This window comes from Manis javanica, chromosome 2 (assembly GCF_040802235.1).
Source record: "Manis javanica isolate MJ-LG chromosome 2, MJ_LKY, whole genome shotgun sequence".
In the NCBI taxonomy this organism is placed as follows: Eukaryota; Metazoa; Chordata; class Mammalia; order Pholidota; family Manidae; genus Manis; species Manis javanica.
Genome location: NC_133157.1, coordinates 202,827,086 through 202,843,883, shown reverse-complemented (window position 1 = coordinate 202,843,883; position 16,798 = coordinate 202,827,086). Strand labels below are relative to the sequence as shown.

Here is a 16,798-nt window from a genome sequence, read left to right as displayed (position 1 = left end):
TGGCTTCATTTGAAAATTCTACCACATACTTAGAGAAGAAATAATACCAATTCTATACAAACTCTCCCAAAAAGGAAAGGAACATTTCTCAACTGGTTCTATGAGGCCAGCATTACCTTGATAATTAAAATAAAACATGTTACAAGAAAACTGTAGACCAATATCCCTTATGAATATTGATGTGAAATATCTTTTAAATTTTTTTAACAAATACAAGTCATCAATATATGAAAAAGATAATATATCATGACCAAATACTTATACCAGGAGTGCAAAGTTGACTTAGCAGTTGAAAAATGTATCATCTCAGCATATGCAAAAAAAGCATAAAATTCAATGCTTATTTATAATTTTTAAAAATCGAACTCTCAGCAAACTAATAGAGTGAAACTTCCTAAAAAATGATTAAAAGTATCTACAAAACCCTATAATTAACATGATCCTTCATGGTTTACCTGTAATGTTAGAAGACAACAAAAATATCTTCTGTCCTACATCTATGCAGCATTGTTCTGGTGGTGCTAACTCATGCTATAAAGCAAGAAAAAAAATGCTTGCAAACTGGAAAGAAAGAAGTAAAATGTTCCCTATTTGCAAACACGTGATTACCTATGTAGAATAAATACACCAAAAGAAAATACCAAGTTTAGCATGGTTGTAGATAACAAGGTCAATACAAAAAAATCAATTGCATATTCTATATCCTATTCAAATTGAAAATGTTAACAAAGGCACAAAAATATGAAAAAAATATAAATAAATTTAAGAAAAATATGCAAGACATAAGCTAAAAATGACAATATTGCTGAGAGAAATTAAAGATCTAAATAAGATGACTAGTAGTATTAAGAGGTCAATTCTCCCCTAATCTATAAACTCAATGCACTTTTGTTCCAATAGTCACTTACATAAAACTGGCAAGTTTATTCTAAAATGTGTACGAAATGACACAGGAAATAGTATAGCCCACAATAATGACAAAGAAGAACAAAGTTGGAGGACTTACATTACCTGATTTAAAGCTTAGTTCTAAGGTATAGTAATCAAAGCAGTGTGATGATATTGTTGTAAAGATATATATATGTATCAATAGAACAGAGACTCCAGAAACAGGCTCATGCATCTATATGGTCAAATATTTTTTTAACAGAGATGCCACTGCAATTCAATGGGGAAATATTTTCAAGAAATAATGTTTAATCAATTAAATACCCAAATGAAAAAGAAACAACAACAAAAATTAACCTTAGCCTTTGCATCAAACCATTTATAAAAATTAATTCAAAATGAATCATAGACCTAAATGTAAGGGCTAAAAAAACTCGAGCTTCAGGAAAACAACAAAAACAAAAAAAATCTTAGCAACTCTATATTCAGCAATGATCAAACACATAGAACAAATAGGACCCAAAGAGCATAGAATAAGAAAGAAAAAGTTACAAATTTGACTCCATTGAAATTTAAACTTTTGCTCTTCAAAAGACACTATTAAGAAATTAAAAGGCAATCACAGACTGGAAAAAATATTCACAAAGAATGTATCTGACAAAGTGTTGCATCCAGAATACGTTAAAACGCTTACAATGAGAAGACTGATAACCTGATTAAAAAATACATATGGGCAAAAGATTATACTTTACCAACAGTAGGTATACAGATGGTAAATAAGCCCATGAAAATATGCTTATATCATTCATTATTACAGAAATGCAAACTAAAACTACAATGAGATGATGCCATTCCACACCCATTAAAATGGCTGGAAATAAAAAGATTTGACAATACCAGTTATTAAGTATGTGAAACTACCGGAGTTCTCCTACTTCATTAGTGAGAGTGCACATTGGAAAATAGTGGCAATTTTTTAAAAAGTTACACATACCATTACCATATACCCAGAAATTCAACATCTAGGTATTTATCCAAGAAATACAGAGTGTTTACACTCGTACAGAAAAATTAACTTTTTCATAATAGCCCCAAGCAGAAAGAATACAAATTTCCTCAACACCTGGAGAGCTAAAACAATGGTAGTACAGGTATCCCCCACTTTTCTAAGTTCATGTTACAGCACTTTACTATCACGACCTACATCAGTACCTGCTTCCACTTCCCGAAAGAAATCTGGAGAGGATGTTCGCTTTTACGACAGAGGGCGGAGAGTGAGAACTGCGTCCAGCGGCTGTTTCGCCGCAAGTCAGCGAGGCGGGAGCCCAGAGTGGCCGGCGGCCTCCCAGGCTCCTTCCCAGGGCCGCGCTCGCGGCACCAGCGCCAAGCCGCCAGAGCTTCGGACTGTCTGTGAGCATCTCTGCTTTATCTCGGTTTCTTTAGTGCATCCGTTAGCAAGATGTGTCCTAAGGTATCACAAAAGCCTAAGAGGCGTGTTTTTTAAATATGGGAACCCTCAAGACTTTTCCCATATAAATTAATGGTAATTACTTCTCTTTTTGCCGTTTTCTGGGAATCATTTTGGCTTGCAAAAGCTTTCTTAGGAACACTATGCTTTCGGAGAGTAGGGGAAACCTCTACATGCATACACTGAAATACAACTCAGCAATAAAAAGGAATGAACTACTAATAAAAGCAATAATGTGAGTAAATCTCAAGGACATTCTGCTAAGCAAAAGCATCCGGACACGAAAGTACTGTATGACATCATTCATGCAAAAATTCTAGAAAAAACACAACTATAGTAAAAGAAAGTACATCAATAGCTACCAAGGACCAGGAGTTGGAAAGAGGGGAATAAGTTCAGAGGACTTAAAGGATGTTTTTACGGTGCTGAAAATACCAATTACTATAGAGGTTACACATCTGGACACAATTATCAAAACTCAAAAACTTTGCACTTGATAAATTTTATTGTGTGTGAATTACACTTCAATAACGCTGACTTTTAAAAAATAAAGATGCCTATAGCCCTTGATTTCATTGTCAATGGAAATTTTTTGTTGTTGAAATTTCATTGTAGATGGAATTGCCTAATGAAATGTAATTTTTTGTTAATCAACAACTTATCTGTTATCTGACACATGATATGTTAATGAATCAGTGTCCAAAATACAGATTATTCTAAAGAGTCAAGGTAAATACCAAGTGTCAATGAGGATATAGCATAACCAGAAGTCTCATACACTGCTGCGGGAGTGTAAATTGCTATAGCTGCTTTGGAAATTTCTTTTACATTATCTATTAACCTTAAACATACCCATACCTTATGACCCAGCAGTTTCATGTATAGGTATGTATCTGATAAAAATAAGCTTTTATATCCATCAAATAAAATACACAAGAATTTCACAGATGCTTTATTCATAATACCCCCAAACAGAAACCTCATGAAATGGCCAAAAATGAATCATGGGGAAATAAACTAGTATATTTACAAAATGGAATACTATTCAATAATTTAAAATGTAATACTGCTAGCCACAACAATACAGAAAAGTCTCACAACACTGAACAAAAAAAGCCAAACCCATAATTCCATGTAAATTAAGTTAAAACCAGACAATGAATCTTAAATTGGTGGAAGTCAGAATGGTGCTATCTTTGGTGGAGAGTTTCGTTTGGGAGGGCATGAGGGAACCTTCTGGAGTGCCAAAAATATTCTCCCTTGATCTGGGTGGTGGTGACACAGTTGTATATGCATGTAAAAATCCATCCAATTGGTACACTTTACTGTATGTGAATCATACCATAATTTAAAAGTTTTTGAAAGCTTAAATCATGCTCTAAAAATTCATGAAAAGCAGAAAAAAAATCACAATATATCATAGCCTTAGAATACTAAATATATTCTTATTGTGTGGATTAGGGGCTGTGGGGGAGAATGCATTTGAGACATTTTCTTTGTAAAAATCTCTCTGGAGTATATGAGGGAATTCCCAGGATCAGATAAATGAGGCTTCAAGCTTCTGAGAGAAACAACACGTTCTCAGTTAAGTTAATCAAAATGCCAACACTTACTCTACCTGTGGTTATTTCTTTTTAATTTCCCATAAGGGTTGACAGTGGACAGACCTGGCCTGACTGGGAATCAGCAGGTTATACTTTAAAGCTGCCTTTGCTTCTCAATAGTGGTGGGTGCCTGGAGGGGTCGGTTACTCCTCCTGTGATTTCAGATTCCCAATCAACAAAAATATTATTAGCAGTAGTGAGAGTAACTCCTGTCTACTGAGTATTTTTTATGAGCTGGACAGTGTGCTGATCACTCTGAATGCAGTCTCTCCAACCTGTACGGTCGGTCTCATTTTTAAGACAATATAAGAGGATGTTTTCTGGTGTCCCTGAGCTAAAAATTTGGTTTTGCTTCTTCTCAGATATATAAACATGGGCCTTGGTCTCTTCATCTGAAACTGGGAATTAAAAAGAAAAACACCTTCCTTCCAGAATTGTTGCTAGGATTAAACAGATTACTATCAAAGCATTGAGAATATGCCCAGCCCATACTAAAGACTATAAACATATTTGCTAAATGACAAAAATCATTTTAAAGATGAGAAACTACAAGCTGGCAGAGGCATTCACATACTAAGCGTGGAGCAATGAGAATGCTACACTCCAGGTGGGAACAATGAGGGAGCACATTGTGTGCTGGGTTTTTGTTTTTATAGGGAAAATAAGACTTTTTATTATTATCATGTCCTGGCAATTCAAAACAAAGTCAGAGATAAAATACTTCCCAGTTGTTCCCAGGCTACACCCACTTTGGACATCCCTGCATTGAGGTTAAATAAGTTGCCCAACTATAGGTAATGGGGCTGAGATTCAAACCCATATCCATCAAATTTCAAAGTCTCTACTGACTAAACTTCCTCTAAGGGCCATTCTTGTTCTTAGAGTGCATATCCTAGGATCCCTGTCTGCTGTATATAGTGTCCATGTCTTCTTTGAAATGTTTTTTATTCAAGAAACAAACAGTAGCATCTACCAGGTACTGGGTTCTGTTCTTGAACAGAAAGTTAAGCAGTGAACAAGTCAATGTTCTTTTTCTCTTGGAGTTTACATTCTAGTAGGGTGAGACAGAAAATAAATAAAACAAAGACATATTATTTTCAGATGCTAGTAAGTGAGGACATAAACAAGGCTAATGGGCAGAGCTGTGCTGCCCAATACAATAACCATTAGCCACAAGTGGCTACTGAGTACTTAAAATGAGGGTCATCTCACCTGAAATGGGATGTAACAAAAACACACATGGATTTCAGGTACTTAGTACTAGTACTAAAAAAAAAAGTATAAAATACCTCATTAATAATTTTTACATATTTATTACATGTTGGTAAGAAAAATAATTTTTAAAATGAAATTATATTTACCATTTCCAGTCTTATTTTTTTTTTTCAAGTTTCAAGATTGTATCTGGTATTTTCCTTCCACATAAGAAAACTTCTTTTAATATTTTTTAATAGTGTAGGTCTCCTGGTGATGAATTCTCTCAGACTTTGCTCTTCTGAGAATGTCTTTATTTCTCTTTTATTTCTAAAGTTATTTTCACTGAACAGAGATTCTAGGTTGATAGCTTTTGTTCTTTTGGCACTTTGAAGATGTTATTCTATTGTGTTCTGACCTATATTGTTGCTGATTGGAAGTCCACAGATTCTTATCTTCTACAATGTTTTTAATGTGTAGTCTCTTTCTCTGGCTGCTTTCAAAATTTTCTTTATTTTTATTATATTGGGCTTTCTAAAATTTTTATTGTAGTATGTGAGGTTTCCTTGGCTTACCTTGCTTGGGGTTCTGAGGAGTATCTTGAATATGTGGATTGACCCCATTTTCACCCTATTTGTGAAAAAGTCACTGCTTCTTCAAATAATTTTCTGTTTTCCTCTCCCTTTTATAAAACCCTAATTACACATGACACTTGATATTGTCCCCTGGCCACTAAGATACTGTCTTTCTTCCCTCTGTTTCAGGGCATAGTTTCCATTGCTATGCTTTCAAATCAGTGATTTTTTTTTCTTCCTTCTTAGTGTCTAATCAGTTGTTAATCCCTTCCAATGGAATTTTCCATTTCAGATGGTATTTCATGTCTAGAAATTCCATTTTTAAAAATCCTTCATTCCTCTCCTCATTAGGCTTATGTTTCCCTTTAAATCCTTGAAGGTATTTATATTAACTGGTTTAAGATACTTATCTTCTAATTCCATTACCTTTGTTATTTTTTATTTTGTTTATGATTAATGCTTTTCCTTGTAGTAGTAGGTTATATTTTTTTCTACTTCACATCTAGTACTTTTTTTTATTAGATCCTAGACTGTGCATTTTACAATGTTGATGCTGGAGTTTTAAAAAATATGCATTCCTTTAAAAGGTATTTGACTTTATTCAGGCAGGCACTTAAATTACTTGTCACTTAAGCTTTTAAAGTTTTCTGATAAATTTGTAGGGCCAGTTCTGAGGGTCCTTGACTCCAGAGCTAGTTTATTCTCTCTCCTAAAGCATGGCCCTTCAGTGTGTCCACTGAGTACCTCAGAGTTTCAACAAGGACTCTTTACTACAATTGACCAATATGTAAACATCTCCCAGTCCCATGTGTGTTCTAGAGACCCCTCAGTTCACGTGTGTGATTGTTTTTTGCCCTGCTTCATGGAGTCTCAGCCTTCATGTCTGTGTTCAGTATTTAACATAATATTCCCAGGGGCCTTTATGCAGATTTTCAAGCTCTTTCTTCAGGCAGCTCCCTCCTCCCCGTAATTCTGACCCTCAAATTTTCAAACACCTCACTTGTCCAAAATTCCAACCTCGTCTTCTCCTTTGCTCTTGAGATTGCCCTCCCTTCACTGCAATCTGGATAGTGCCTCCATACAGTTGAACAGAAAGTCCACACTGCTTACTTCTCCTGTCAGTCACAGTCCTATGCTGTCTATTGTTTAATGTCCAAAACAGTTGCCTCATATATTTCATCTCTTTTCTCCTTGTTTACTGTGACAAGGTATGTCCAATCATGGTTACTCCATCAAAGCCAGAAGCAGAAGTAAGCCTGTATGAGATTTGGCAATTTATAAAAATAAAAATAAAAATAAAAATAAAAATCCCTCCAGTTGCTTGTATGTCACAGTGTAAAAAAATAAGATCACCCCTAAAAATGAGCATGGTGGAGGAGCTAGAGGTTTGAGAAGACAGAGGGCAGGATACAGGCATTCAGGAGACAGAGGAGTGGACTAGGAGAGTAGATCAAGGGACTGAGAGGCCAGGGGTGTGGAAGGCTCATTTACAAGGGTATTGAAATCAATAACTATGATAGAAGTAGTGTAAGACAGACTGATAGAGCGGGGTGGGGGCAGTAGATGGCTGCCTACTAGCTCCCTCTCAAGTTCCTGCTCACTGCAAGGATAGCGTGCTCCCCGGCATTACTGGTTCTGCCATGTCTTGAGAATCATTCCCAGAAGCCCAGACCAGAGTCCTACAGTCTTTCCAGTAACTTTGTAAATATCTAATTCAATAAATAAATTCCTTTCTGCTTAAAGTTTTTAAAAAATAAAATAAAAATGTTTTCTTTTAGAAAGAGTAAATGGATTGCAAGAGCATCTTGTCACGAGAAACTTGTACTCTCCTGTACTGATTTTCAAACTTAGCTGCATGGTGCAATAACCCGGAATATCACTCCCAGGGTTCCTGAATTCAGTGGTCTGGGATGTCACTTGGGCATCAGAAGCTTTTAGGCCCCCTTGGTGATTCTACTATGCAGCAAGCTTAAGAACCACTGATTGGTGCACTCAAGTATTTACTGGCTGACCTTACACTACAGGGGAGTGGATGCAGTGTCTTTGTGTGGGGGGTGTTTGTGTGCACACACAACTGAGTGTTCATGTGTACATGGAGTATACTCTCCACCTAGCTCTCTAGATCAGGAGTTCTCAAACATTGTTACTGCAGAACCACTGCTCAAGATAAATGCCTAGCAAAGGATATGGTTCCGGCTCAGGATGCACCTGGCCAGCCCTAAGAAAGCAGCAGAGAGAGCTGTTCAAGTAGTTGCCACCCCAGGAGCAGCTGTGTATAAATGAGTAAGGGCCCATATTTCACAGGGTGACCATTTGATCTCCTGCTTATTCATGTGGGTCAGAGTGGCCACAGCCGAATCCCCCTGGAGAAGGCATCTGGTGGGCACGTCAGAGCAGGATTCATAGTCCTCTCCTCCACCCTCCAGTTGCTGCAGTTTTTCAGACGAAAGCCACCTGGGAATGACGGATGGTTAGTCTATCTCTACTGAATCAGAGATTGACCTGGAAAACTTCAGAGACTAAACGGCATTTTCTTCTCTGAATATACTGAAAAAGAAGGAAATACACATTTATTAATAGCCAGGTATGTTACATGTACAATCTCAATAATAGCACCAATGATCTATGGGATGGGAGAGCTCATTTTAAAGGAGAAACCAAGGAAAGCTTTAGAAACTTCTCTATTCAGTGACCAAAGAGGAAAAATAAAGTAAAATATAACCGACTAAAGTACATCTGCTCTCAATGAGGCAGATGAGCATGTCCAAGGCCAGTCCCACATTTCTTTGCTCCTCGTGGAACCCAGATGCTTCTGAGTAGACCTGCTAGGGCTCCACTGAGCACAGCATGAAAAGTGTTTATAGAGAAGGACCATCCAGCTCTTATGTCCTGTGATCCTGTAATTACAGCATCTTGCCCAGGTTAGACAGTATATAGAACATAACTTTTTCTTTCATCATCTCACAGTAGGATCCCTCCCAGCTAAAGACATTAGTCCCTAATTTCCCCCATGAATGCTCATTCAGGCTGGTGGTCCTCAGAGGATAGACATTGGACAGGCCTGGTTCAAATCTCAGAACCAACTATGTTTAGCTGTATAAGTGGACATGTTACATAAAAATCACTAACATTAACTCATCCCATTTATAAAATGGGAATTAAAACATAGTACCTGCATCAGTCAAGATAACAATAGGATAGTCACGACACCATACATTTGGTAATTGATAAGAATTTAATACAGAGGTGTGGGCAGGGTTTGGAGGATGCTGCAGTATGGAGCAGTGACAGCACTCGGCCTGACCGGGAAAGGGGCCACTGGAGCCTAGTCATATGGGGAAGACTGCCTTACAGAAGCTGTTTGAGGGGAGCGGCTTGGTCAACCCACAGTGACCCAGAGAAACAAGCACCCTAACTCTCCTTGCCTTCCAGTTGTGTGTCAGTGCCTCCCGCTGACCAAGCCCAACAGGAAGCTAGAGGGCAAAGGATAAGGGCAGAGAAGGACAGAGAGTAGAACTTGGAAGGGGAGGGCATCGAAACAGCACAGTGCCTACTAATGGGCTCTGCGGGTTGAACGGAATAGCCAGGCTATCGTAGATGTGTGATCTGTGCATCACTTCCTTTCCCTCTGGGCCTTATTCCCCTTCCTCTCAGGCCTTCTCTCCTGCCATTCCTCTCCTCTTCCAAATCTCCCCCAGTCTAACTCCCCCCAGAGGCCTGGCTCCAGCCCTGAGCATCCAGCCTTTACTACCTCCATCTGTTCTTGACATACTTACCTTTCTGGAAGAAGAAGTGTACACTTACCCGAAGTCAGTGTGCCTCTGGCCAAGCCCACCTTCTCCCCTACCCTGAAAATACCCACAATGGAATTAAATGGGAAAAGGGATGAGTTCAGGCAAAACAGAGTAAATAATCCTTATTAAAATGTGACTTTACTCAGCAAACACAAGGCCCTGGCCACATTTTTTAACTTGTTCAGTTGTCTGTTTTTCAGGCCAGAAAGACTTAGCACCAGCAAAAAGAGAATAAACCCATAAAAGAAGAAAGAAAGAAGCCACAAACGTGGCAGAAGTGATGACTGAGATTCAGAGGAACAGAAGAACCAAACAGGAGTCCCAAGGACATTCATGAACAGAATAATGATGTTCCAATCCTAGGACAAAGGTAAAATCATATTCAAAGTTGTCTGGTTAGGAATGTGGGAAATAATAGGATATCCTAGCGAACGGTTTCTCTTCTCAAAAGATGATGGAAGTCAAAGTGGTGTTGAGCCTTGCAGAAGTATTAAGTATTACTTCAATCACCTCATGTGGCATGCTCCATTCTTGTGAGGACAGAGATAATTCAGAAGTTAATATACTGTCCTACATTGGTCAATATTGTTTCTTGTATTTGATCTTGTCTCCTCCGTTCTTTGAGGGTAGAGTTCAAAGACTCAGCATTTATTGGCTCCCTTCAGAGGCTACCAAGCTGGTGAATACATGGAAGACCTTCAGAGCAGAAGAAATATAATGGAGTCAGACAAGCTTGAGTGCAAATCCCAGGACAATCCAACAGCAGTTAAGTCTGAATATGATTAACCGCAAGTTGCTACAAACTAAAGGGAGAAAAGGAGATAAAAACTGCTTCAAAACTTGTCTTTACAATGTACACAAGATACCTCCACCATACATGAATTCATTTGAAAAACCACTATTGCAAGTCATCTATTTTTCACTCAGGCATCCCTAGCATTTAGAAAACTTTCTGACACATTTTTCTCAATAAGTATTTAGATCCTGGGGTTCAAAGACAAATATGATGGGTCACTGTTATCTAAAGTTTTTTGGAAAACAATGAGGAAGTCTTTGTTTGGACTAACTCCATCCTTTCTCCCATCCAGGTCCTGAATATCTCCCCATCTCTCCTTGTATGTAAGGCTGAGTGTAGAGCCAAATGCTGTAAGACCCCTCACCTCAGGGGTTTTTGAGAGATGTGGCTATTTATCAACATTATTTAAGGATTATGTCTTCTTATGAGTAGGTCTGCTTTGGCCTAATATATGATGAGCACCTTTTATCAGTTGCTTCCTATCAGTGTAAGGTGTGTAATCATATTTAAACCTCATGAGATATTATTATGTCCTAATAGATAATATTATCCCGATTCTACTGATCTGAAAACTTAGGCTCAAAGAGGCTAAATAATTGTCAAAAGTTATGCAACTAGAAATAATAGAACAAACATTTCAACCAAAACATCTGCCTTTCAGATATTCTAATGTTCATATCACAGGCACGACAGACCAAACCAAGGGGCTTCCCAGAGAACCTTGGACTGGGGGCCAGGCACAACCCTGAGGCCCCAAGCCCTCTTCAACTTGTTCAAGTCCAGATGCCAAGCAAGGTGACTAAGACAGTTGTGACCAGAGCAGTGCTTACAAGAATATTCACCACCAACCAAATCCTAAGGGTAGTAGCCTGCTGTAATGGGAAGAACACTGCCTGGGAGTTCAGACACCTGATTTTAGACCCAACTGGATCAACTAATGTTAAATGGTGGTACAACTACTATGCATTATACTCGTTAGGAAGCTCATGAGACAGTGTAGAACAAATCACAATAACCATGTGATTAATTCCCTTATTAAGAGAAAAGTGAAGAGAGTCTAAAGAAGGTACTGTTTAGCCTCTTAGGAAAAGGTTTGGTGGAAGCAGAATTTTAGACCACTGATTACAGTGAGTTTTCTCTATTTTGGTTTTATTATTCCTGCTCTTTTTTTCTTCTTCTATCATTTATTAAAAATGAATCATTAAGTTCTAGTTCAAGGTCCTGCATAAACCTGAATATTCAGTATGATCACAACTATGTTAAAAAATGAATGATTCATTTAAAAAAAGACACTGGAAGGAAATACATTCAAATGCTAACATTGATTATCATTGAGTGATGAGAATATAGATGATTTTTTTCCTTTTCATAAGAGCATTCTTTTCATAATGAGCAAATATTGTTTTCTGAGTGAAAAAAATAATGCCTGCCCATTTGAAGTCCTGTTAGTACTCTTCCAAGTGTGTGCCTTGACACAAACAACAATGAAGTAATTAACAGGTAAATAAAGTCTCAAAAAGCTCTTATCTGTAATCATGATCTGCTTAACAATAAATCAAAAATGAAGGGCCAAAGATTATTCTGCAAAATGTAGCCATAATTTCTATAACCGTGATTATATTTATGTAAGCAGTATGATCTGGGGGAGGTACCTATCCTTGAATGTGAAGGTAGAGACTTCTCCATAGGGTACTTCAACATTGTAAAATGCCTCAAAATATTGCTCACACAGAATTGTACCACAAAACAGAATAACCAATAATCAGCACAAGCTATGAACTGCTCAGTGATAACATCTGAATATCTACTTTAGCCTGGGTTTTCTTGTGAATTTTCATTGTTCTGGGCAGTACAAAGTTAGACGGGCACATGTTTGAAGTCTCCGTGTATAGATTACACTTACTTGGAATACAAGAAAATATTCACAATCCAATCATATGGACAAGTTCAAAGTGTCTACCCCTGCTACACAAATACACCATTGTGTTACATACTGAACATCAACTGATGCCCAGGCTTGTCAAAGGCTAGCTGAGGTTCTTCATCTACTCACCACTCCTTCATCAACTTCAAGTATTTGTTCAGCTGCTACTTCCCAGCTTAAGCCATTTTTCCAGGAGAAAGAGTCAACAGAAGATTGGATTTAAACCTAATTGTCAAGTGTTCTGAATGCTGTAGTGGCCTAAATGAAATAAACCGAAAAGATGCAAAGTCATTGACTGGTAACATGCTTCAGTGATGTTGCCATATTGTGAATAATCCACCTTGTCACAATTGTCCACCTTGTAAACAGTTCACCAGTGTCAACTCATTCCTTTATGATACATAAAGAGGTTCATAATATCTTGTCATTTTTTCTGTTTGGCAATTGGTTTGTTACTTTCCCTCTGACTCTGTTGTGTTCTTCCTGATCAAGTATCTTTTCTCAGCAACTGTTTGGAATAAGGCACTGTCATCTGTTGTGGTAAAGGGAATTAAGGCTAATCTGTTGTGCTTTTATCTTTCTTAGCCTCCTAAGGGAGTATGAAGCACATGTGAGTCCTCTTTTAGGTTTATTTTACTTGTCATTCCTACAGTCCACTTCCATCATTCCTTAATAATGACAGTGATAAAAAAAGTTTTTTAAATGCTTTCCATAATTTTCTCACAAAATACCCAGAGGATTATTACTGGTTACAATTTATGATGCAGAGCTATTGTAGATGGCCAAACCAGGCCTATAACTTCCAATCATTCTGTAAATGTGAAATACTAGGGAGTAAAAGCCCTAGAAGGTGAGCCTTGACCAGCAAAAGACAGGAGACAAGAAGGAACCTTGTGATTACGAGTTCAAGATGGTGATGTAGCAAGATCCTGAACTTACTTCCTCCTACAAACACATTGGATCTATAGCTATGTATGGAACAATTTCCTCTGGAAAAAAAAAAGGTAAAAACTGGTGGAATGATTCCTTCACATAAGGAAAACAAGAGGGAAACCACATCAAAATGGGTAGGTAAGGCTGAGACACAATCTCACTGTAAACCCCACCCCCAGTGATGTAACCCACAATCAGGAGGGAACTCAAAACTTGAAAGTTCTCCCTGAGGAGAGGAGGGTTTACATCCTACACCAGGAACCCCAACTTTTAAGACTAGCACCTGAAAGACAAGCCATGCAAAATAGCTTTGAAGACCAAAGGAGCGCTTGTCCATGAGACCCAAGGGTCTGTGGCAAACAGGGACATCTCCTAAAGGGCCCATGTGCAGCCTTCCCAACCCAGGGCTCAGCCCAGTAGCAGTTCTTTGAAAAGTGCTCAGACTCCACCAAAAACCATTAGAACTAATAAATTAATTCAGGGAAGTTGCAGGATACAAAATCAATATACAGATATCTGTTGCATTTCTATACACTAATAACAAACCATCAGAAAGAGAAATTAAGAAAACCATCCCATTTACAATTGCATCCAAAAGAATAAAATACCTAGAATAAATGTAACTAAGGAGATGAAAGACCTGTTCAATGAAAACTATAAAACATTGGTGAAAGAAACTGAAGAAGAGACAAAGGGAAAGATCTTCTATGCTCATGGATTGGATGAGTTAATATTGTTAAAAGATCCATGCTACCCAAAGCAATTTACAAATTTAATGCAATCTATGTCAGAATTTCCAATGGTATTTTTTATAGAACTAGAGCAATTCTAAAATGTATATGGAACCATGAAAGACTCAAATAGCCAAAGCAATCTTGAGGGAAAAAAACAAAGCTGGAGGCATCATGGTCCCTGATTTCAAGCTATATTACAAAGCTATAGTAATCAAAATAATATGGTGTTAGTACAAAAACAGATGCAGAGATCAATGGAATAGAATAGAGAGCCCAGAAATAAACCCATGCACATTGGTCAATTAATTTATGACAAAGGTTACAAGAGTATACAATGGGGAAAGGATAGTCTCTTCAATAAATGTTGCTGGGAAAACTGGACAGTCACATGCAAAAGAATGAAATTGGTACACCATCTTCCACTATACAAAAAAATTAACGCAAAATGGATTAAAGACTTGAATGTAAGACCTGAAACTATAAAATTTCCTAGAAGAAAATATAGGTGGTAAGCTCCTTGACATAGGTCTTGGCAATAATTTTTTGGATTTGATACTAAAAGCAAAATCAAAACAATTGTGACTACATTAAACTTAAAAGCTTCTGCACAGCAAAGGAAACCACCAACAAAATGAATATGCAAACTATTGAATGGGAGAAAATACTTGCAAATCATGTATCTGATAAGAGGTTAATATCCAAAACATGTAAAGAACTCTTACCACTTAATAGCAAAAGAACCCGAACAATTACAATTAAAAATGGGCAAGGGGACTGAATAGACAATTTTCTAAAGAAGACATACAAATGGCCAGCAGGTACATGAATGTTCAGTATCGTTGGTCATCAGGGAAATGTATTAAGTAGCCATTGGGTAGACCTATGAGACAATGCCCCAGAATGACACTGAAAGAACCTCTTTGCCCTGTTTCTAAATTAGAAAATTTTGAAAACAAGAAGCAGATTCTATGGGCTCATCTATTACAACTATACTTCCCCACCTTCAGGAAAGGGAAAAAGGGGGGTTAAAGAGAATTAAGTCCTCAGTACAAATATAAACCTGGATCTTACATAGGATATTTCATTTTAATTCTCACCCAACTGAGCAAAGTGGTTATTATTGAGCATATTTTTAAATGAAAAAATTGAAGCCTGAAAGCATAAAGTTTTTAACTAGTTTCAAAAAAAGAGCCATTAGTCTCAAATCCATATGTTTTTCTAACCTTCAAGCTCTTCTCACTAGGCCACATGGCCACTCATGCAATTCACTGATTTGTTGAGCCATTCACTCATTGGTTAATTTGACAATAATTGACCACCTACGCACTAAGCACTCTTTCAGGCCCTGACCCTGCAGCAGATTCCATCTTCATGTAGCCTCTCTCTCACACAGCTCACATTCTTAAGGGTCCTCAGACCTTCATTTTAACCAGTTGTCACCTCAAGCATTTCCCTGTGACATATTTTTTTAAAGTCTTACTCATGTGAAGTGGTTCCTTTTTCTTTTTAGAAGTGTGCTCCTCTCTCTGCCATCTCAGCCTACAGATGCCTGCCTTTTACCCAGCAGCCTCTGCCATTTCTTGAGCCCTCTCATCTTTCTCTTCCAGAGCCATTTCATTCCCTTAGTTCAGAGCTGCAGAGCTTTCCTTGTAAGTCAGACAGACATCTCATACACTCTATCCAAAGGTTTCAGATGCCTAAATGTTGAGCAGCTGCTCTTGGGAAACCTGAGCCAGGAGCCCTTTTGAGCAGTCGGCTCCATGAATGTGTCTCCCCATGGTAGGCCTGGGATGAACAGAAAGTCATTCTGAGCTACAGCTCAACTTTCACTTGGACACATGTCTGAGGAAGCTGTTTCTATTACAAAATATAGTTACATGTCCAGCATGATAATCCAGGAATCTTTCTTGGAGGTCATTCACAATGGACTGAGTCACAGCTAACACAGAGCCCAAAAGCCCCTCAGTGCTCTAGATGTAGAAGGGCTCCCTTTGGCATTCAGTAAGAATACGAAACAGCAAGAGCTGTACCTTTATAACACACAGTTTCCTTACTTCCTTGGAAACTGTGGGTAAAATGCATTTCCTGCCTTTGAGCTGCAGTGATGTGATTGCTCAAGGCTTAAAAGCCCATGGAATCCTAACCTTTCATATAAGAAAGGGAAGGAAGGAAAGAAAGAATGAAGGAGGGGAGGGAAGGAAGGAAGGAGGGAAGGGAGGAAGGAAGGAAGGGAAGGAAGGAAGGAGGAAGGAAGGAAGGAAGGAAGGAAAGAAAGAACGAAGGAGGGAAGGAAGGAAGGGAGGAAGGAGGGAAGGAAGGAAGGGAGGAAGGAAGGAGGGAAAGAAGAAGGAAGGAAGGAGGAAAGAACGAAGGAGGGGAAGGAAGGAAGGGAGGAAGGAGGAGGAAGGAAGGAGGGAAGGAAGGAAGGGAGGAAGGAAGGAGGGGAAGGAAGGAAGGAAGGAAGGAAAGAACGAAGGAGGGAAGGAAGGAAGGGAGGAAAGAGGGAAGGAAGGAGGGAAGGAAGGAAGGGAGGAGGGAAGGAGGAAGGAAGGGAAGGAAGGGGAGGGAGGGAGGGAGGGAGGAAGGGAGGAAGGAGGGAAGGAAGGAGGGAAGGAGGGAGGGAAGGGAGGAAGGAAGGAAGGCAGGGAGGAAGGAAGGGAAGGAGGAAGGAAGGAGGGAAGGAAGGAAGGAGGGAGGGAAGTGAGGGAGGGAGGAAGGAAGGAAAGGGAGGGAAGGGAGGATGAAGGAAGGAAGGAAGGAAGGGAGGAGGGAAGGAGGGAAGGAAGGAAGGAAGGAAGGAAGGAAGGAAGGAAGGAAGGAAGGAAGGAGGGAAGGAAGGAGGAAGGAAGGAATGAATGAAGGAAGGAAGGAAGGAGGGAAGGAAGGAA

At 38.7% G+C, this 16,798-nt stretch overlaps 2 long non-coding RNA genes across 3 annotated transcripts in view; both read right to left on the bottom strand.

Moving 5' to 3' along the window:
- The window catches only part of LOC140847990 (uncharacterized), a 147,621-nt gene extending 145,328 nt beyond the window's left edge, over nt 1-2,293 (bottom strand). Inside the window, exon 1 of one of the 2 annotated variants that reach the window (XR_012128395.1) lies at nt 2,101-2,293. This is a non-coding gene — a long non-coding RNA (uncharacterized lncRNA). The remainder of the gene's footprint in view (nt 1-2,100) is intronic. The other variant, XR_012128397.1, reaches the window with a different exon arrangement.
- A 1,130-nt stretch (nt 2,294-3,423) lies between these two features.
- The window catches only part of LOC140847991 (uncharacterized), a 38,656-nt gene continuing 25,281 nt past the window's right edge, over nt 3,424-16,798 (bottom strand). Inside the window, exons 3-4 of the long non-coding RNA XR_012128398.1 lie at nt 12,373-12,501; nt 3,424-10,326 (exon numbers count right to left, since the gene is read on the bottom strand). This is a non-coding gene — a long non-coding RNA (uncharacterized lncRNA). The remainder of the gene's footprint in view (nt 10,327-12,372; nt 12,502-16,798) is intronic.